This window comes from Crocuta crocuta, unplaced genomic scaffold, assembly GCF_008692635.1.
Source record: "Crocuta crocuta isolate KB4526 unplaced genomic scaffold, BGI_CrCroc_1.0 scaffold776, whole genome shotgun sequence".
NCBI lineage: Eukaryota > Metazoa > Chordata > Mammalia > Carnivora > Hyaenidae > Crocuta > Crocuta crocuta.
Genome location: NW_027529569.1, coordinates 752,959 through 777,508, shown reverse-complemented (window position 1 = coordinate 777,508; position 24,550 = coordinate 752,959).

The following is a 24,550-nucleotide window of genomic DNA, read 5'->3' as shown; positions in this document are numbered from 1 at the left end:
TGCATATGATACATAACTTTATACAAATTATATTACAAATTATATTGTATATTGTATACAATATTGTATATTGTATACAACAAATTATATTTCCTGACAGTGAGGCCCTTTATCATGAAAATTAAAAAAATCAAATGTTCCTCTTTAGAATAATCCTTAAAACAAAAGAATACATTCTAAAAGGTTTTTTTTTTTAAATTAAACTCAAAGATTCTATTGTTAATTTATTAGGAATGGTTGTTTTTATGCTTGAAATGCTCATGACCAGTCAATAGTGAATAGAATATCTTTTCTCCAGAATGGAATAAACTGTTGGGGCACCTGGGTGGCTTAGTCGGTTGGGCGTCCGACTTTCGCTTGGGTCATGATCTCGCTGTTCGTGGGTTCCCGCGTCGGGCTCTGTGCTGACTGCCAGCTCAGAGCCTGGAGCCTGTTTCAGTCTGTGACTCCCTCTCTCTCTGACCCTCCCCCGCTCATGCTGTCTCTCTCTCTCTAGAAATAAATAAAACATTAAAAAAAAAAAAAAGAATGGAATAAACTGTGATCACATTCGGTGAGGCACAGACTTTGCTATGAAAACTCTGGAACAAGTAGAAACTAGAAATTAATGAGGTCAGAAAAACTGATTTGAGATCTCTAAAATATTATGCTAAGATATTTAATTTTTCAGGTTGAATTGCAACATACATTATGAAATAAATAGCAGGTGGAAAGATTACTAGTCTAATAAAAGCTGTGAAAGAAGAGAAGCATTTGGAAGTGAGAGGTGTGAGGATTTTCCCTCTGGCTTGAAACCAGAGTAAGACTTCTAAAATGCAAATCAATCGTTTCTTTACTTGCTTTAAAAACATTTCCAAAACTACTTATTGCCCTTAAAATAAAATTAAAATTACTTTATATGGTTATATAGAAGTCTAGCCTGTTTATCTTGCCTGTCTTTTTTCCCTCCAGCCTTCATCTTTACCTCTTCTCATATTTTAAGCTTTATAGTTATATTGAAAACCTCTCTGTTATAAGCATAAAATGTCTTCAGTAGCCATGGATTCTCAAAAAAAAAAAAAGCATTTTTACTCTGCCTCAAACAATTTTGGCCTTTCTACTTCAGTTATCAGATTAAATATAATCTGTCCTGACCATCACTTGACTGGTATGGCTAGGTAATATTTTTAGATATAATTTGGGAAGCTTTTTTCTTCCTGCCTAACCACATTTTCTTCTTTGTCTTTCTCCAAGATTCTTGGAATAGCAGCTCTCATGCGTTTCTGCCTCAGGGGAGTTGTCTGCCAGGGGAAAATATAAGTAGAACAAGTTGGCAGGACTTCTGGGCTTTTGTCTTCAAAATCTGAAAATCATTGAGGATAGATGGAATTTCAATAAAAAAGAGGATATTAGAAAGAGTAGAAGGAAGAGAGTGGGCCCTGCCAGCACTTATATGAAAAATGACACCAGGAAGCGAGAAGCACTGGGTGAGTCCTGGATCCCTAGCTCTCGACACCTGGACTTTGTCCTCTAACATTGCCAAGAAGCCAATCCTCGAGACAGTTTATACCCTGCAATGTCTCTGGGCTATAGAAGGTGCAAGAACTGTAACAGTGCTCATTATAGATACCCAAGCCATTTTCTTTGACTGAATGACTGTACCAGAGTATAAACCCAAAGCATAATCATCCTTAGAATTAATGAAACAGCATTTATTAAGGGCCTGGAGGCATTGAAGGCTTGTAGGAAAACTTAACTATAGAAAATAAAGTGGCATATCTTATACATGTGCATTTGGAGACCAAGCAGTATTGCTATAGTAGCATATTGTCCCATAGCAATCTATCATTATGGTAACAGAATGTATTGCATTTTATGTCTATTGCTTAACCCTGTATTTTCCCCTAGAAAAGGCACTGCCCCCCCCCAGGCTATGTTGCTTTGTATTTTATTCTAAAATGTCTAACATTAAATGGCAATTAAAGATCTTATGTTTACAGGATTGGGTAAGAGACTACAAATTAAAAGTTTGACCACCTGAAATGATGTCCATTCAAATTATATCGTTATAAAAATTTCAAAAAACATCTCACTTAGAGTTTTCTGTGAGTCATCTCACATAATCTCCCCACTCTCTGTAGCCCATCCCCCTTTCTAAAACTGCACCCACATACCCTCATGGGAACATCCTCGTAAAACACTCAAGGCAGTGTGTACATATTATTTATTCTCATCCATATTTAAGGAGACTATTCTCTCTCATCAGATTTTAAACTTATTTGGCAAGCATGCATCTGAAGATCTATTTAAGAAGATGGCATCTAGGGGCACCTGGGTGACTCAGTCGGTTAAGTGTCCAACTGCAGCTCAGATCATAATCTTGCAGTTTGTGATGTTGAGCCCTGCATTGGGCTCTGTGTTGACAGCTAAGAGCCTGGAGCCTGCTTCAGATTGTCTCCCTCTCTCTCTCTGCCCCGTTCCCACTCACACTCTGTCTTCTTTCTCTCTCTCTCTCTCTCTCAAAAAAAAAAAATTAAAAAAACAATTTGAGAAGATGTTAAATATCTGTCAGCAAGTGGGCTCATAAAACATTAATTCCACTACAGATTCCCTCTTTGGGTTCTCCTTCCCTATAAAACTTCCAAAAGGGGAATAAAGAGGTATCTGCATTATTTGCAAGCTTGTAGCTAAGACAAAGTTATTGAGCCAGAGATTTCTAGTTCATTCTTTCCAATTTTTCAATCAAATATATGGAAACTCAGGCTCATCTTACAGTCACTGAAGGCCAGGCAGCAAGTGGAATTTGTCATCATTGTGTGTGCATAAGAAAGAAACTTTTAAGAAAACATGTTAGCATCTACAAAGAAAATCCTTCAGACAATAGTAAAATGTTTTCTTAAGAAATGTGTCAAAAATAAATGGAAAAAATGAAATGTCTAAAATCAACTCTCTTGCTATCCCAGAAGATGATATTTTAGGGAGAAATATAAATATTAATAACTCTGGGTATGAATATAAATTTTGGATTTAACTTCAATTATTTTATATACTTATGGATATACAAGAATGATACATAATAAATATATAGGTCTAAACAAACCTAAATGAGTTAGTTTTTATAATTATAAAACAAAATTCAGTGTGGTCAGAATTTTTTCCATAATTACATCTGTAGTGCTTTTTCTTTTTCTTTTCTGTTAATTATGGGGTCACATAAAATAATGGCGTACCTTACAGTATTAATAGATCATTAAAATACACTTATAATTAACTAGCCAAATCAAGTGGGGTCAAATGAAAATGGTACTTCTTTGGTATTTCAGAGGTAACCAAACACCAGGCTCTTTTGAATAACTGACTATGGATATTAATTTAATTCAGATCATCAAGTTAATAATAAGGAAAATTCTATTTGAACCAAGATTCATAAGAAACTTGCTGAATATATGGCTATTAACAACTTAAGAGTTATTAATCCTTTTGTAAATAAATTCTGGCTTCCAAAACTTAGTTCTATCTTCTAGAAAAAAAGAGTGTCAGGATCGGTTTTATTTTCCTTGCCCTTCTGGTGCAAGAAATAAGATTTTATTAGACCGGGAAGACTAATCATGGCTATTGAATCCATACTCTCTTCATAGAGCTCTATTTTACAATATAAGATTTACATGTTCTTTTCTGACTAATCTGATTTCAGAGCCTGGCTATATTTTCCTTAATTCTTACTCAATGTGCACATTTTGACCTTATGCTGCTCTCCCTGCTCCCAGCTCTTCCACATTTCAATTTTACTTATATGTGCCTGTAATGGATTCTATATTCTCTATTACACATCCTCTTTTTCATTACAACTCATCCCTAACCTTGGATAAAACCCTTTACTGAAATCCTGGAGCCCGAAGCTCATGGAGAGCCCTCTGTCTTCCTGGCAGACACCACATTTCACTGTAAAGATCCACTAGTGCTGTTATTTTAACAAATCTCCTACAACCCCATATATATACAACCCCATATTCACTGAAGCATTATTTATAATAGCCAAGATATGGAAACAACCTAAGTGTCCACTGATGGATCAGTAAATAAAGAAGATGTGGGTGAAATACATAATGGAGTTCAGCTATTAAGAAAAAGGAAATCTTACCATTTGTGCAATATTAATGAAACCTGAAGGCATTATCCTAAGTGAAATAAGTCAGTGAAACACAAATGCAGTATGTTCTCACATACATGTAGAATCTAACAAAACAAAAAGAAAAAAAAAAGCAAGCTCAAAGACACAGAAAACAATTGGTGTTTGCCAGAGGGAGGCATAGTGGATGCACAAAATGGGTAAAGGGGGGGTCCAAAAGTACAAACTTCCAGCGATAAAGTCAGTTGGTCATAAAGGATAAGTCAGTCTACAGCATGGTCACAATTAATAATACTGTATTACATATCTAAAAGTTGCTAAAACAATAATTTTTAAAAGTCTTCATAAGAAAAAAGTTATAACTACGTATGGTGATGAGTATTAACTAGACTTACTGTGGTGATTATTTTGCAACATATACAGATATTGAATCATTATGTTATGCCCCTGAAACAGACACGTTGTCAACTAAACCCCTAATAAAAAAGGCAGGGAGTTATGTGCAGAGAATGACAGAACTTTGCCCTCAAATCCTAAGGTACTGTCCTATGATTCATACACAGGAGTTTGCCAAAGTCTTAAATAGCATCCCTATCTGCCGCTCACACTTCAAGCACCACTAAAGCTCCTCGATCATATGGCCCAAGTGGCAAAGCAGTGTGACTACAACCTTGATGAGCCATCTTCTGTTCTGGACCCCACTCAAAACTAGCAGCTTTTTTAGTCACTCAGTAAATGAGCTATAGTAGCATCTCTTACTTTTTTTCTTGTTGTTTATTCATTAATTTTTAAAGAGAGAGAGAACGAAAGAGAGAAACTGAGAAAATGAGAGCAAGCTGGAGAGGGGAAGAGAGAAAGGGACAGAATCCCAAGCAAGCTTCTCACTGTCAGCACAGAACCTGATGTGGGGACTCAAACTTACCAACCACGAGATCATGACCTGATCTGAAGTCAGATTCTCAACAGACTGAGCCACAAAGGTGCCCATAATTCTTTTAATTTTAAAAAATGTTCTTTATCTCTTATAACTTTATTTTTTTTGATATGGAAAGTCTATTTGGTATTATATTAGAATAATGACCCCTACTGTCTTCGGGATACCATTTACGTAAAAAATATTTCCGTCCTTTCACTTTAGGCCTATGTGTATCATTAGATCTAAAGTGAGTTTCCTGCAAATGCAGCTAGCTAGATCCCATGCTTTTGATCCATTCAGCTAAACCAGGTCTTTTGACTGAAAAGTTTAATACAGTTAAAGTAATTACTGATGGGAAAAGATTATTTCCACTTATTATTTACTGTAGATCTTGTAGCTTTTTGTCCTTCCTTTCTCAATGCCTCCCTTTCTCAATGCCTCCCTTTGTGTTTGATTTTTGTTTTTATTTACATGTTTGTTGTTGTTGACTACTTCATGCATTTTATTTATTTTTTTTTTACAAATAGTTTATTGTCAAATTAGTTTCCACATAACACTCAGTGCTCATCCCCACAAGTTACATGTTTTGATCGCCTTCTCATTCCTGTATCGGAGTGTGTATCTCACAATAACATGTTTATTTCCATAGAAATCATATCTCCTTCATAAATATGTTGTTTTATTTCATTTAAAATAAATTAATTCCCATACGGTAACTATACAGTACTATATTAGTTTCAGGTGTACCATACAGTGAGTGATTCAATAAATCTATATATCACTCAGTGCTCATTTAAATAAATGTACTTTTAATGTTCTAACGGTCTTCACCTATTTCACCCATCTCCTCACCTATCTCCTCTCTGGTAACCATCAGTTTGTTCTCTGTAGTTAAGTGTCTGTTTTTTGGTGTCTTTTCCCTTTGTTCTTTTGTTTCTTGAATTCCACATATGAATGAAATAAATCATATTGTATTTCTCCTTCTCTGACTTAATACACTTACCATTATACTCTTGAGATTCATCTATGCTGTGGCAAATGGCATAACTTATTCTTATGTCTAAGTAACATCCAATTATGTGTGTACATATATATTATAGTGTGTGTGTGCATATGTGTGTATACATGTATATACAAGTGTACTCACACACACACACGTATCCTATCTTCTTTATCCATTGACTTATTGATGGTCACTTGGGCTGCTTCCACAATTTGGCTCTTGTAAATAATGCTACTGTAAACAAAGGGGTACACTTATCTTTTTGAATTAGTGTTTTCAATTCTTTGCATAAATAATAGTTCAATTACAGGAAGTTCAATTACAGGATCATGTAGTAATTCCATTTTTAATCTTCTGAGGAACTCCATACTGTTTCCACAGTGGCTGCACTAGTTTGCATCTCCACCAACAGTGAATGAGGGTTCCTGTTTTTCCACATCCTTGCCAATATATGTTGTTTCCCGAGTTGTTAATTTTAGCCACTCTGGTGTGAATGGTATCTAAGTGTGGTTTTGATTTGCATTTCCCTGATGAAGAGTGATGTTGAACATCTTTTCATGTGTCTGTTAGCCATCTGTACATCTTCTTTGTCTATTCATGTTTTCTGCCCATCTTTTATTGGATTATTTTGGGTTTTTTGGTGTTGAGATTTATAAATTCTTTATATATTTTGGATACTAACCCTATCAAACACATCATTTGCAAATATCCCCTCCCATTCAGTAGGTAGTCTTTTAGTTTTGTTTATTATTTCTTTGCTGTACTCCTTGTCTTTTCTCTAGTGTATGCTCTTTAGACATTTTCTTTGTGGTTACCACTGCAAATGCATCAAAATAAAATTTTCTAAGTTATTTAAANCAAGCCACCCAGGCGCCCCACATTTTTCTTTATATACAGTATACCAATAGGTTACTTTTTATGACTTAGTCATTTAATTGTATATAAGAATTAAAAGTGAATTTATGTACCAAATTTACCTTAATACAGGTTACTATGTTTGTCCATGAATTTACTTTTACCAGAGAACTTTATGTTTTCATTGGCTTCATGTTGCTGTCTATCATCCTTTGCTTTCACCATGAAGGATTCTGTTTTACATTTCTGTCAGAGCAGGTCTAATGGTAATGAACATCCTTAGCTTTTGTCTATCTTGGGAAGTTTTCATTTCTATACTTTGTAAGGATATTTACTGAATACAGTATTCTTGGTTGACAGATTTTTTTTTCTTTCAGCAATTTGACTATATCATCCCACTCCATTCTGATCTAATAGACCTTTGTTGAGAAATCTGATAATCATATAGAAGCTCTCTTGTATGTGACAAGTCACCTTTCTCTTGTTGCTTTTAAGATTGTCTTTTGAGAATTTGATTATAACATGTTTCAAGCTGAGTCTCATTGATCTGGTTGGAATTTGTTGAACTTGAGTTTTATATGCTCATTTCTTCTTCAATTTTGGCAGTTTTTGAACCATTATTTCTTCAGATAAACTTATCCTTTATTTTCCTTTTCCTTCTGCAACTCCTATTAATGATATATTGATCAGATGATAACATCCCATAACTCCCTTAGACTCTTTTCACTTGTATTATCTTTTTTCATTTTGCTCTTGTGATCTGAATTCCAAAGAACTGTTTTCAAATTAACTGATTCTTTCTTTTGCCTATTCAAGTCTGCTCTTCAACCCATCTAATAAATTTCTCCATTCATTATATTATTCAGCTTCAGAATTAGTGTTTGGTTCTTCTTAATATCTTCTGTCTGTTTGTTGATAATACCTATTTGTCCATGCATCATTTTTCTAAATTTGTCTGTTTTCTCTTTTAGCTCAATAAGCATCTTTAAGATAGTTATTTTAAATCTTTTCTAAGGCAGCTCATAAATTTGCACTTCCTTCAGATTGATTTCTGCAGATTAATTTTGTTTCCTTGGACTATGTTTCCCGGATACTTAGAATGGGATAAAATACTTGAAAACTCAGACGTCTGATACGGAATTTTTATCTAGAATGTATAAAGAACTCTTACAACACTGTAATTCAAAGACAAATAACCCAATTAAAAAGTGGGCCAAGGAGCTGACATTTCTCCCAAATAAGATGGACAAATGCCCAATAAACAAATGAAAAGACATTCAACATTCTTAGTCATCTGAAAAATGCAAAACAAAACCACAAAGAGATACAAATTCACACCAGCTGCATAGTAAAATCAAAATGTCAGATAAGAAGAATTGGTGAAGATGTGGATAAGTTAGAACTCTCATACACTGCTGGTGGAAATGTAAAATGGCACCAAGTCTCACAATTTCTTATATGATAAAACACAGAGTAACCATTTATCCAGCAATTTCTACACCTAGGTATATAGCCAAGAGTTTGAAACACGTTCACATACAAGCATATGGGAATATTTACTGAAGCATTACACATAATGGCCAAAAGATGAAAACATATTGAAAGTCTGTCAATAGATAAATGGCATACAAAATGTGGCATATCCATACAATGGAATATTATTCAGCCATAAAAAGGAAGGAAGTATTGATACATATTACAACATGGGTGAGCCTTGAGAACATTATGCTAAGTGAAAGAAGCCAGTCACAAAGGAGCACATACTATGAAATTTCATTCACATAAAAGCCCAGAATAGGGAAATCTACATATTCAGAAAGTAGAGTAGTAGCTGCTTAGGGCTGTGGGGTGGTGGGGATGGGAGACTGGGGAGGATGAGAGTTAAAAGGTACGGAGTTTATATGTGAAGTGATAAAAATGTTCTAAAATTGATTATGGTGTTTGCACAAATCCATAAATATACTATAAGCCAATGAATTGTATATCTTCAATGGGTGAGTTGGATAATGTTATATATATCTCAATAAGTTATCAATAATATTCCTAAACGGGTAAAGATTTCAAGGGAACATTTCACAAAAGATAACCTATAAATAACCAACAAGCATATAAAAATATGTTAAACATCATTCATTCTCATGGAAATATAAATCAAAATACAATGAGAAACCACTGCCCATCAACTAGCAAATCAAAAACGTTAAAGTTAACATGGGCAAAAATGTGGAGAAATTAGTTGCCTTATACATTGTTGGTGGGAATATCAAATGAAAGAGCTACTGTGAAAAACAGTTCAGCAGTTACTCAATAAGCTAAATATATAATTACCATCAACCCAGTTATTCCAATTCTAGATACACATAACAGGTGAAGACAGATTTTCAAAAGAAATTTGCACACAAATGTTGATGGCAGCATTATTCTATTCACAACAGTCTAAAGTTTGAAACAACTCAAATATCTATTACCTGATGGTTAAATATGGTATAGCCATATGATGGAATACTACTCACCCACAAATAAAGTAATTACTAATATATGCACAGCACAGATCACTGAAAACATTATGCTGTGTGAAGAAAGCCAGATAGAGAGTTACATATGATTCCATTTATATGAATTATGCACAACAGGCAAATGCATAGAGACTAATCATTGCCAGGGTATGGAAAGATGAAAAGATGGGGCATACAACTTTATGAGTATGGGTTTTCCTTCAGAGCAAAGAAAAATTTTGGAACTTAATAGTGGTAAATGTACTAAATGCTAATGAATCCTATACTTTAAAATGTTTAAAGTAGTTAATTTTATGCTTTGTGCATTTCACAATAAGTAAAATAAATGTTTTTTGTGTATATAGCAGTATGTAAAATTTAATCCTCTTTTTCTTATAAATTAACATGAATTTATCTAAAAAATTAATGTTTATTTAGTTTTGAGATAGAGACACTGAGCACGAGTGGGAGAGGGACAAAGAGAGAGTGAGACACAGAATTTGAAGTAGGTTCCAGGCTCCAAGCTGTCAGCACAGAGTCTGAGGTGAGGCTCAAACCCACAAAACATAAGATCATGACCTGAACCAAAGTCAGATGCTTAACTGACTGAGCCACCCACGTGCCCCAACATGCTTTTTTCTAAAAAAAAATAAAAAGAAACCTGAAAAAACTGATTTAATCCATTGTTTCAACTGAGTTTTCTTCCAGATATATAATGTGAACAATGTTGAAGGATCTTTAGAGTTTTCTCCCTCATTTGTTCAAATCTGTTCATATTTTTGAAAAGAAAACAATTCTACTTATTTGTCTTCGGCTTAATCACTGTCTGGCTCATTTAACATGAAGATTTTTATTTAAATTTTCACCTTTCTCATATTTATCAAGGTGGAATACCACAGTGTTTTATCCATTTCAATATGAATTATTAAAATAAAGGCATAGGATGATTTTCCAGTGTCAGTCTGTCAAATATTTTTTGTCTGATTTTGATTTATGCTTAAGGTGAATGTAAGTTGTTGCTAGTGTTTTCTAGTATGTATGTCAGGTACGTCTCAAAGATTAAATTAAAACAGAAGGATAATATCCCTGGTTTGTGAGGCAGAACCACTTAAACTATTCCCATTAGGATAGTGATCTGTGAAAATGGGATAGGGTCTATGTTATGTGAATGATATTAAATCCTGGCAACAAAGAACCTAAGGAATGTAAAATTTAAACTTTAGAGAGTGACATGAGCAATACTGTGGACTTGGAAGCTTCAGGCCCTCCTTCTGTCACATAGGGACCAAGTCAGCAACAATATAATGACCAGAATACATTCGTGAGAACTCTAGAAACTGAGAGGCTGCAGCACACAGACCAATGTAAAACTGAAAAATCTGTTCCAGAAAAAGAAATAGGAAAATATGTGGCATTTTGTATGCCTTTCCGTACACTTCCCCCTACCTGACGTAAGTGGTGAAACCAGGAGGAAGCTGGTTTCTGGCAAACAAATCTCAACTAAAATGTCCTCCTTTGGGACAGAAACGAGAGAGCACATCAAAAGCCCAATGCTCTGGGTGGTCTGGGGGCTGCCTGAAGGACTGGGATCTGTCGCACTTGACTTAAACCATTGACAGTACCGGTGGCATCTTTTGGAAGCCCCTGAAAACCGACTCTGTGTAACTGCATCATGTTAGGGGAGCAGTTCCACAGGCACAGACCAGGGGAATGAGAGATGGTGGGCTTCTGAAAAGAAGCACTGATAAGTTATGTGGGAAATCTGAGACAACTAAAAGCATATGCACACACTCAAAAACAGAAAGTGTTTGAGAGGTCCTAGACCTGTAATTGTGCTGACCAGGGAAGGTCATCCCCTCTACACCAAGACAGCCCATAAATACTGGGAGAGGTGGTTATTTTGTGAAATGTTGAAGTTTCAGTGCAAATCACAAGGCACGGAAAGAAATAGGAAAACATGACCCAATCAAAGAAATAAATGAAGCCCCAGAAACCAATCCTAAAAAACGGCAAATTTATGAGGTGCCTTACCAAGGATTAAAAATAACTATCTTCAACATGCTCACTGAGCTAAAAGGGAACACAAGTAACCAGATGAAATCAGAAAAAAAAAGATGCATAGAAAAATTTATATTATTAACAAAGAGAAGCGATCTAAAAGAACCTAACAGAAATTCTGACGTTGATAAACACAATGAATTCACAAATTCACTAGAAGGGTTGAACAGCAGACTTGATCAGACAGAAGTAAAAATCAGTTAATTTGAAAATAGGTCTTCTGAAATCAAGCTAAGCCAGAGGAAAAAAAAGAAAATGAAAGAGTGGAGAGAGTCTAAGGCAGTTATGGGATGTTATCAAGTATTTGCTTAGTGGGAATCTCAAAAGGAGAAGACAGAGGGGGAAAAAAAAAAAGGACAGAGATTTGAAGAAACAATGGCTGAAAACTTTCCAAATCTGAGAAAAGAAATGGGTATACAAATTCAAGAATCTCAAGAAGTTTGAACGACATAAATCCAAAGAGGCTCACAATAGGGGTGCCTGGGTGGCTGAGTTGGTTAGGCGTCCAACTTTGGCTCAAGTCATGATCGCATGGTTTGTGATTTCAAGCCCTGCGTCGGGCTCTGTGATGACAGCTCAGAGCTTGGAGCCTGTTTCAGACTCTGTGTCTCCCTCTTTCTCTGCTCCTCTCCAGCTTGCACTCTGTCTCTCTCTCTCAAAAAATAAATAAAACGTTAAAAAAATTAAAAAAAGAGACCGACATCAAAACACATTAAAATCAAACTATTAAAAGACAAGAAAAAGAGACACTCTTAAAGGCAGCAAAAAACATTGCAAGGTAGAGACAGATCATAAACTCCATAATTTAAGATTAATTCTAAAATGCTATGATTAAGTATTTCAAAATAATTTTATTTTTTCATATTTTTTTTTTGAGACAGAGAGAGATAGAGAGAATCACAAGCAGGCTGCATGCTCAGCACAGAGCCAGACATGGGGCTCCATCTTAAAAACTGTGAGATCATGACCTGAGCTAAAATCAAGAGCCAGACACCTTACCAACTCAGCCACCCAGATGCTCCATGCACTCTTTGATTATTTCTGGCAAACAAATCTCAACTAAAGTGTTCTCTGATTTTCCTGTATTTATTATAAAACATAGTATATACATACATAAAACATAGAAAAAATATAGTCATATGTACATATATCCTTGGGGCGATCCTTTAATGCTACCCTGTTCAGGTAAAAATAATTTCTAGAACTACATTAAATCATTTAATAATCACCACTGCTGTGTAAGGATAATGGGAAAGAACAATAAACAAGTAAATGTGATGATATTCTTAGGATCCTGTGTTATCACTGAGGAATGCGGGTGATTCAAATATGGAATGTTTAAAGGCAAAGAGGCAAGCCTGAGGCACAGAACAAAATTAGAAGTGCAAATGTGAATACCTTCTATATATATTCTATAAGAGAGCCTAGAAGCAAAGCCACCCTGATGGCATAAGCACAGTTAGCATGCAAATTTTGGATTATAATTTCATTCCCCACTGAAGAATCTGAACTTCTTCGAAAAGTGACTAGTTCAAGTGCTAACAGAGGCAATAACTAAGATGAGCCTGCAGTATCTCATATTTCAGAGAGGAAAAAAGCCCTTCTCTTACAAAATAAAATTTTGATGGGGCATGTTAAAAGGGAACAAGAACGAAGCTGAAGGGTTTCCTCTAGCCAAATCTGGGCCAATTTGAACACTACACTTAGTAAAAATAGTGATGAATCCTAAATGAATGAAAAATAGAAAGGAAGAAAGGAAGGGAGGGAAGAATAAAATATGCATATATTTTTTATGGAGAAGGTCTTTCTTAAAGGAAAATGGTGACTGATCACTTTACAGAAAAATGAATTTGGAAAAATCATAATTTTGTAAGCATCATAGAAAGACCGTCCAGGCCCGAATAATGAATGAATAATAAATCAGTGGGGATAGTGGACAGAAGCTGTGAGGAGCATAATATTCCCATTGTCTTAAATGTCTTTCAACAAACTGCTTGTCATTTGCAAGGAGAACATACAATGGAGAAACCAGAAAATACCTTGAGCAGGTGATCAAACTTAAAATCAGAAATGACAGACTCCTGGTGACTCAGTTAGTTAAGCATCAAATTTTGGCTCAGGTCAGTGTGGTTCAGGAGTTCAAGCCCCACATCAGGCTCTGTGCTGAGAGCTTAGAACCTGGAGCCTGCTTTGGATTCTGTGTCTCCTTCTCTCTCTCTGCCCTTCACCCCTCTCACTCTCACTCTGTCTTTCTCTCTCTTTCAAAAATAAGCAAACATTACAAAAATAAAAAATGAGAAATGAAAAACAGATGGAAGTTGAAAAGACATTCTTTATTTATGTAATATTCTGAACTAAAATGAAGAATCTGAATGTAAGCATGAATTGTTTCATACTAAGCACATTTATTAAGAGAACAAGGGGCACCTGGGTGACTCAGTTGGTTAAGTGTCCAACTTCGGCTCAGGTCATGATCTCACAGTTCGTGGGTTTGAGCCCCACATCAGGCTCTGTGCTGACGGCTGGCTCAGAGCCTGGAGCCTGCTTTGGATTCTGTGTCTCCCTGTCTCTCTGACCCTTCCCTGCTCGTTCTCATTCTCTCTCTCTCTCTTTCTCTCTCTCTCTCAGAAATAAAACATTTTTTAAAAAAAGAATAACAAATGAATACAAATAAATTTGATAAATATACTTGATCTCTCAGGATATGGAGCCCCACACTGATGAACAAAGTATTTGCATCACTTTTGGTATTCGATGAATAGGCAGTTTGATTCCTTCTCCAGAGCACTTCCCCATTACTCTGGGATATTAAACAAATTTACCTAATGTGTATTTCCTGTAACAAAACTGGTATAATCCATACCAGAACCAAGTAAATGTGACTTGACTTACCCTAAGTTCAGATTAAACTCATGGCAAAGACAAGTAAGACATTCAGAGGGGATAAAAAGTGGAAAGATTTTAAATTACCCCCAAATAATTTTAAATCATATCAATTCTGTTGTATTTTTAACTTTTGAAATTGCTCATATATTGCTGATTACATGTAGTGCAATAATTTGCAACACATAACTACCTTATTGAATGATATTTACTTCTGTAACATGCTTATATGATTTACATGGTTTCTGTTTGCTGTGATCATTTCCTAAAAGGTATACATTTTTAATTACATTGATTATTTTTGTGTTTTCCCTTGGAAATATTTCCTGGAAAGATTTTATTTTTAGGTAGGGGATTAGATATTGAAAATGGGCTGTAAAGATTTTGTGAATTTCATTCCCTCTGTGTAACCTTTCCCTGCTTCAATATCCATAACATTTTTTCTTTATCTCTGTTTAATATATTACTAGAATATATTTTGATTTGACTTTATTAAATTTTGCCGAAACTGGGTGATAGCTATCAATCAACAGATTCAAGCCTTCCCTTTTCACAATTTTGAATGGTTTTTGGTGCCTTTTCTTTGCTCTCTACTTTCCAGATATTACTTATCCAGATGTTTTTATTGACTGACCTTTTGTTTTTTATAACCTTTATTCTCTTATTGCATTTATATATTTGTTTCTTGTTCCTCTGCATTTTGTGAAGTTTCCTCAAGATCATCTCATTTTCACATTTCCTTTTAGTATATTCCATACATTGTTATGTGTTATAAGCATTTATAATATTTCCACTTACAATGCTTCTGATAATAGTATTGCTTTATTTTATTTCAGATCCACAGAGAGAAGGTAAAACTAGATTTCTTGCATCACAGATCATAGTTATCTGATGTTTCTACCACAATTTTTTCATCATTTAATTTTAATCTTTATCTTCAGATCTCCTTATTTCATCCTACATTTTAATGCATTCATTAAAATATGATATATGGGTTCTTAAATAGTATTAGTTGATGTATCCTTATTTTTTTAAGGTTTATTTATTTTGAGAGAGAGTGTGTGTGAGCAGGGAAGGGGCAGAGGGGGAGAGAGAAGGGGGGGGAGAGAGAGAGAGAGAGAGAGAGAGAGAGAGAAAGAGAGAGAGAGAGAGATTGATTGATTCTCCCAAGTAGGCTCTGTGCTGTTAGCACAGAGCCCAATGCGAGGCTGGAACTCACAAATCAAGGCATCATGACCTGAGCCAAAATCAAGAGTTAGATACTTAACCAACTGAGCCACCGAGGATCCCCTGATAAATCTAGTTTTAATTTTCATCAGTGATAACTGTGTTACAAATTACCATCTATTTTCTACTTTTTTTACACAACACATAGTCTTCTTCTTTTTCTTTCTTTATAACATTTAGCTATATATCCATTTTCCTGGTAATGGTCATTTAGATTATATCCAAATATCTTCTACTACAAACAGCACTAATATAAAAATCTTGTTCTAAATCAAATAATGGAATTTCAGTTTTGAAGCATGTGCATTTTGGTTTACTTGAATATCAGAGTATTTTCCATAATATATGTACAGTACAAATTCTGTACAGTACATATAATTTCCATCCAGAGACGGAAAATAGTATCAATTCCCCAACATCATCACCGACGTGTATCATCTAATATACAAAGTTTCACAAATTGATAGCTTTAAGGGACTGTTTTGTTTGAATTTGTATTCATCAACGTATTAGTAATGGCATAGGTAATCATCATACATAGCATTTACTAAGTTTATCTTTCCCATCTATTCTTCTGTATCACCATCTTCCCATTTCCATGATGTGTTTCATTTATCCACTTTTGATACGCCATCTGAAGTTTCTGTCCAGTGTTTCTTTCCAGATTTGCATTTTCCTCCTTAATTTATAAGGTTGCGAAAAAAAAATATGGGCTTTAGAAGCATTATATATTGTTATATATATTATATACAAAACAAATTACTTGCAATGGGTTTATCTGATATGAATTTGAAACACTGTAGTTGGTTTTATAACATATTTACCTTTCTTCCTTAGTTAATATGAAAGCTTATTTTGGGGTTCAAAAAATGATTATCAGGCACTGCCAGCTTTTTGTGTCTCACCAGTGACATTATCGATGAGAACCACCACAGAAAATGAAACCATCTAAAGTCCAAGAAAATCCTCAAACTCTATTACACACTTATGGACAATCATGAATTAACTATATATATTAGGGTGCTGATATAAAAAGTTCCGCATTGGACCATTATTTTACCCCATAGCGCAAAGTTACCTTTCAAGATCCTATGAATTACACACTACAGGGAGTTTCTATAAAGAACAAGATTAACTTAGGAATAACAAGGTTTTAAATCTTTGTTGGAACCCTGAAATCCTCGGAGCACACTAAAAATACAGTTTCATAGTCACTGGTGTACAAATACATAAATCATGAAGGTTTATGTTAACAGAATAATATACACAGAACAGAGAGATTTTCTATGTCCAAGGTAGGTTACTTTTTGTGTTTGGACTATATCCTATTAAAACTTATAATCTAAAATATTAACATACAAAAGCACTTTGAAATGATAAACTTTCAGTTTTAAATTTACAAATGAAAAACTACACATGATAAAAAAAAAAAAAAAACCACATGTCATTGTATACTCTGCTGATATTCTTCTTCCTGTCCTTTCCCCAGCCCTTCCAGATGGTGTAGGGTATCTATCACCCTTAGTTGAGTAGGGGTGTTCTGAGATGTGATTATTCTTTACAGTTGAGTATCTTGGAAATCCTAAGGAAGTTAATTCTGTATATAAATATTTTATTAAGATATGTGACATTTAAATTCTAATCTTTGCTCTTCTTTGTTTAGCAACTTATTCCTTTGATTCCAGAAATACTTATTATCTATATATACTTCTAGAATTTAGGTGCTTTAATAATCTCATTTCTATTTGTCACTGATGTACTTTCAGACATTCTTACTTTCTTGCTTCTTTTAGACTAGTCTCAAATCATTTGCACTGTACCTTGATACTTTGTCTTTTTGCAGTGCTTCACACAGGCTACATGCATACAGTTATAATTTAGATTTGTTCCATACTGAGACCATTCAGCAAATTTAAGTCAACGTTATTTGCATCTATTGAGCATTTATTACATGATAAAAATTGAGCTAATTTTGAAGTTACAAAGTTGACTAAGGAAGTTGCTACTGATTAGTATACGAACTAAATTAGATAACTAAATATTACCTGTGGATAAAGTACATAAGATAAATGCCAAGCTCAGGCAAAAATATTGTATTTTGTTGACCATGAATGGCTGAGGCATATTGATATATTGTCCTAATAAAAAATCTAAAGAGTCCCTCTACTTTTAGTCAGAAACATGGAAGAGATAATCCAAAATTAGGCTGAAACCTCTTTTAAAAATGATCAACTGGTTTACTTGATTCTAATATAGTTTACCAACTGCCAACATGATGTCAAATTGATATTTAACAAATATTTTAATAACATTATGATAATATGAATAAGAAACTGCTAATTTAATTTCCAAGAAAATATAAAATTATCCAAAGTGAAAGAAATTACATTGTACTGTATAAAAGAGGTAATATCTGTTTCTCAAAAAAAGAATGGCATTAAGTAACAGAATGTCATGAAAATGAAAGCAGTGTCTAAGGCATAGACAATGTAATATATCAATACAATATATTGTTGTCGGTAATGGAATCTAGACAGAGGAATCACAGTACACAATATCACTGAAGACAGGATTAGTGATGATAACACCTTAAAATGAAATCTACACCCTTAAATTTACATTCAATATGATTTCATATTCAGGTTTTTTTATTTTGTTGTAAATAAGTAGAAAAGAAACACAGTCAGTTATTATCTGACATCTCAGACACCTGCAGTACAGATATGAAATGGTTCTTTGTTTTGGCTTTGCTTTTAGTCATAAAATATTTCACAAATTAAGTGAATGTTTATGCAATTACATCATTTTAACTATATATGAATACACATACACACACATATATTTGAAAATCTTTGTAAGGAGCAAAAAGTTAATTTGGTTGTTACTGATTCTAGCTATTGCTCTCTTGAAGAGTTGAAAATCTACAGCAAATATGGTGAATTTCGCTCTACACTAGAGCATATGACTTAATACTTCTTAGAAAACATACACCTGCCCTCTCTCTCTGTTCTCTCTCTCTCTCTCTCTCTCTCTCTCTCACACACACACACACACACACACACACACACACACACTGAATTAACAGAGGGTACCTGTTTGCATGTGTAGTAAAGTGGAAAGTAACAATGAATACAGTTTAAAGTGAAGGATATTTATCTCCCATCCCATAATAGCAATTTTGAACTAAATATATAATACTATCAGTCACACCATCGAAGTCATATAGATTTGTGTTGGGTCAGAGAAAGAAGGAAATTATTTTCTTTTTTTCATCTGTTCGGTCAACAAATGATACATTCCATAGAGAGTGTTAATGGGCTAGAGAATGAGTCCAGCAAGAGGAGTATAGTTGAAGGGGAAAACTCCTATCAAAGCAGAAAAAATTACAGGAGCAAAGGAGGAGAAGCAGAAATCCAATAAGGTGTATTTGACTCCCATAACAGGATGACTAGAAGCTGTGTTTCTAGATGTAGACTTAGCAGCACTGACATGGCAGCAAAGCCTATGACCAGATCAATCATAAAAATACACAACACAACAGAGATTCCTGTCCTCAACAAGGCATCTCTAGAGATTATCTGGTTGAATCACATACTGTTATAAAATAATTCACAGATGATAAAAAGATATGATTAAGGTCAAGCTACAAAATATCTATGAGAGCAAATACTCCATGAAAATAGTCACATTATTCTTATTAGCATTAAAGGAACAAGTGGTCTAACTTATATACTAACTTTCTGATTTAATCCAACCACTGAAATTCCCTACAGCCATTCTAATTTAAGAAGGTTGTAATTCCTTCAGGTTATGAGGAATTAAAATGCCCAGAGAGAGGTTAGAGACATTGCATAAAATCCCCACTGCTCTGGAGATGTACTCTTAACTAATATCTGGAATAAATGCAGTGGCTAGATAATTCATTTATGTCACATTAGTGAAGTGTTCAAAATCATGCAATCTTTTTGAAAATTATTGTGTAACATATCACTCCTATAATATATACTAATTATATCATAGGATATTTAAATTATGTTAAAACTTTACAGTATGCAGGCACCTGGTTGGCTCAGTTGATTAAGCATCAGACTTCAGCTCAGGTCATGATCTCATGGTGTGCGTGTTAGAGCCCCATGCTGGGCTCTGTGCTAACAGCTCAGAGCCTGGAGCCTGCTTTGGATTTTGTATCTTCCTCTCTCTCTCTCTCTGTCCCTCCCCAACTCATGCTCTGTCTCTGTCTCTCAAAAATAAACATTAAAAAAATTAAACTTTACAGTATGAAAATAAGAACACTTATCAGGAAACCAAATCCCAGTATAGATTCATTTGCCCATGAGTATGATGATGATGATTTTTGTAATTATCAGTATGTTATTTATCAGGTGATTTTCTCTCTTTTTCTCTCTGGTCCTACTGTCACATTAGCAAGCCAGTTTATAGAATACGTATATAGCCAACCATGTAAATTTGAAATGAACATCATGTACAGTTCAATTGCAGGAACAATTCCTAAGTCTTTCAATATACTTGAAATTGACAGTCTGCTCATACACCCATAACAGGCCACTCTGAGCTTAAAAATTTATTCTGATTTGTTGGATAAAGGCATCTTCTTTCTTTACAAGTAGTATGCACTGCACTTTCCAGGCCAAATATTTACTTACCAGGGAAATTTTAAATATTGAAAATTTTATCTATGATTACATTGCAGAAAAGGAAAAAGGTACAATTAGCAGCCCATCAACTTACAATTTTTGGAAGTTATGAAGTAGATTGAAAAAGATTAAAGAAAACATTGGTCACTGGAACAATCAAGTGATTCAAGTAACACTGGAGTTATTTTGAAGTATTTTGAAAAAAGGTTGGGACAACATAAAGTCATGGTATTATGTGTGTCTATTTGGCTAAACATTTCCATGTTATTTTATATGTATATTTATATATGTGCATTTGTAGGTTTCTTTAGAAACTGCAAATCACTCAAACATTAACTTATTTTTATCCATAAAAATGCAGTGGTAAAATATTTCAAATTTTTAGACTAATAAGACCGCACAAGTAATAACTAACAAGTTGAACTTAAATCCAAACCCTAGCTTTTGGGTGAGTTTATGCCACTTGGTGCTAAATAGCTGTATCTGTATAAATATTTTATTGTAACATATACAATATACATATTATATAAAATAGCATATGTGATATTGTATAAAACTATGTAATTTTTGTCTGAATGTTTAAGATTGTTAGTTTTGCCTCAACTTTTCTCCCCTTCTTTTCCAGAGGAAGACTACAGAACAGAGAACCATGCACTGTTTCTATCCCAGGGAAGAACTGTAAACACTTCTGTCTATTGTACCTTGTTAATCAGGTTGCCAAAGAAAACAGAACACAGACAAGAACTTGCAGCAATCCTTCATTAAACATAGAAAGGATACGGAACAGGAACAGCTTCAAAGGTGGGTGTTGGTTCTCCAGGACTAGGATAGCTCTCCTAGTGATTTTTTTTTTTCAAAAATGTTTACTTATTTATTTTGAGAGAGAGAGCGAGCAAGTGAGTACAGAGGAGGGGAGAGGTAGAGAGAGGGAGAAAGATAATCCCAAGCAGGCTCTGTGCTGTCAGTGCAGAGTTGGATGTGGGGCTTGATCTCACAAGGTGTATGATTATGACCTAAGCTGAAATCAAGAGTCAGACTCTTAACTGACTGAGCCACCCAGGTGCCCCTCTTTGTGAATTTCCTCATACATATCCCTTTCATACACAGGGGAAGGAATGCTGTTCTTTCCCTAAGGAAGGCAGATGCAGCAGTTGGGTTGACCAGGCACCATGTAACATAATGATTTAAGAAAAGACAAGAGAATACTCAATGAACATAAAACACGAAAGATATATCCATTCAAGGTGGTAAAAAACAACAACCGAAGAAAAAAACAAAAAAAAAAACCCTAAAGTTAAATGTAAAAGAAAGCATAGTACAAAGCAATTATACCTTCATCATCTTTTACACTAAAATAAAAAAAAATTACACTGTTTTCAACTTCAACAATTAAAAGTTGCCATCTAACTCCTCCTTTCCATGGCATTAACATTATCATAAATAAATAGAAAACGCTGTCTGCAAATACTCAGTTTATTAAGTAGGACTTACCCTATTAGTTACGGTAACTACCAAGTAGTTCCATCTGCTATTTTTTTTCTTCACAATTGTTCAAGGCCTTAGACATTTCACATCATTCACTCATTAACACTTACCTGAGTTTTAATCACAAATATTAACAAATTAACAAATGTTAGCTAAGCAATTTCCAAATATACATACAATTCAGACAATCCCAAAGTGAAGCAAACTTTCACACATTAAACCCATGATAAATGATAGAACTTTTTTTGTTCTAAATTAGAGAAAAAAATACAGGATCTAATGTGGTCTAAAACAATCCATGTAGCTCTTTAAATATAAAAAGTAGTATACTATAACGATTACCGGATCATCATAATTGAAATAAAGCCAAGGAAGTCACTTTGCTTATACACATTAAGAACACCATAAAACCATATTGTTAAGAAAGAACACACAGTATAAATAAGTTAATGTTAGGCCATGGCCAGTAATTAGCTGTTTTGCATTTTATTTCCCCTACATTTCAGTTTGTTTTCAGCAACTGACTTTAGTTACTAACCTAGAACACTTCAATACAAGAATAAACAAAGTCACTGGCCTTCTTTCGGCCTCAACATTTCCTCCCAGAAGAGTCTTCCATTCACTTTCTACTCACAGCATGCAGTGATCCAATATTAAATTCCTCTTCCTTTTTCTTTCAATACCAACTGTTTTTCATTCAAAACTCTAAACCTCATTTCTGTCATTTTAAATTAAATTATTTATAGGAAACTTTATTTAGGTATAACTACATTATCCTATGCAAAAAAAACAAAAAAAAAAAACAAAAAAACAACCAGTTACCACATCACTGATACTTTCTCTTTTAAAAAGTATCCAATTACCATTATATCACAAAATCCTTCCGAAAAGATATTTTACTTTTACTTCTTGTTTCTAAGAAACAAGTTTTCTCAGTTTTCTGAGAAAACTATCTTCTTTGATATATATATCAAAAACTATATATATATATATATACACATATATTTGACCCTTTATAATACTGTTTTCACCTACCTTGTTGTAGAGAGATCTTTAACTGCAAGTTCACCTTTGTTGTTGACATAATCATACCCTCCTGTCCCACTGGCCCACTGTTCAGTTGTCCTGCACATCTGTCATCTCCTGTTGAACCTGAATATCCCTTAGAGACAAAGGAAAAAAATAAAACCGGTTTCAGCACACAACTTTTCATGTGGTCAAATACAATAGAACTTGCACCCTACTTTGATAAAAACCAGTATGAGTTCAGGTAACAAGGAAGACACAAAAATATTAACATGGAGATATAATTATGTATACTGAAATAACAGTTTCCTAATCAATAAAACTGTGATTAAATCAAGAAACCTGTATATGTAAGAAAATTAGACACATTGCTTTCCTTTCTTGACTCTAATTTTTTAAATTGGAAATATACCTCACATGTGTTGAGTTTAATATCATTAAGTCAAACTCCTGTAAAAATCTAGTCATGGAGGGTTTTTTTAAATATTTTTATTTATTTCTAGGAAAGAGAGAGAGACAGCACGAGCAGGGGAGGGTCAGAGAGAGAGGGAGTCACAGACTCTGAAACAGGCTCCAGGCTCGGAGGTGGCAGTCAGCACAGAGCCTGACGTGGGGCTCGAACCCACGAACCGCGAGATCATGACCTAAGCGAAAGTTGGACGCTCAACCGACTAAGCCAACCAGGTGCCCCTAGTCATGGAGTTTTTATGTCACCTAATAATCTACAGATATTAAATATATGTCAGGAGAAATTATTTACCCTTCATTTTTAGACATAGGTAGAAAATTTTACTGTAAGCAGCTAAAATTAAATATTTTTTTGTAGTCACTCTCTCTAAACTAAGGCATTATTAATGAGAGAGTAAATATGTATGTTAAAAACATTAATTATAATAAATGCATTTACATTTCATTATAAATGAAACCAAATGACTCAGAGTCTTATACTACAGTGAGAATCTCTTTGAGTGTTAATTCCCAATATGCAGGAACCATTTGGGTTATTAAATGTGCCCGTTAACTCATAAATACTATATACATTATGGGTTGGATTGTGTTTCATATATTAAAAGTCCTATTCCCCAGTATCTCAGAACGTGACATTATTTGAAAATAGGATTGTTGCAGATATCATTACTTAAGATGAGGTCACACTGAGTAGGATAGGCCCCTAATCCAATAAGGCCTGTGTCCTTATTAAAAGGCATATTTGGGCACTGGCAGGCACACTGGAAGAAAACTGTACAAAGACGATGAAGGCAGATTTCAAGGTGATGCAGCAGAAACCAAGGAAATGCCAAAGATTGCCAGCAAACTACCAGAAGCTGAGAGAGACACCTGAACAAATGTCCCATCCCAGTCCTTGGAAGGAACCAGCCCTACTGACATACAGGTATCAGCCATCACAACTGTGAGACAATGGACTGCTGTTTAAGTTGACCAAAAGGGTCTTAGCATTCCCCTCATACTAAACTCTAGCCAGGTTTCTTCCTTTTTGTCTTGAGCTTATATTAGCACATTTACTTCAGAAAAAGGTGCAATTATGTTTATTTTCTCTCTACTCCTTGGAGATGTAAATCTCCCCTCCCCTCCTCCTGCCAGGAAAATCTTTCTCAGGGACTTGGGAGACACCTTTTTGAAATGTAAACATCAAGAACAATAGGGTCCCATCATCCCCAGGCTCTGAGGGGGAGAAGGAGCCAGACATCTTTAAGCAGCAACTGGCAAATGGGGATGACCTAATCACACTGACCAATCCATCCTCCATTGTCTAATACTGTTCCACTCACTCACCCCAGTGTTGAAAAACTCCTCTGCCTTTTGTCTGAACAAAGTTGA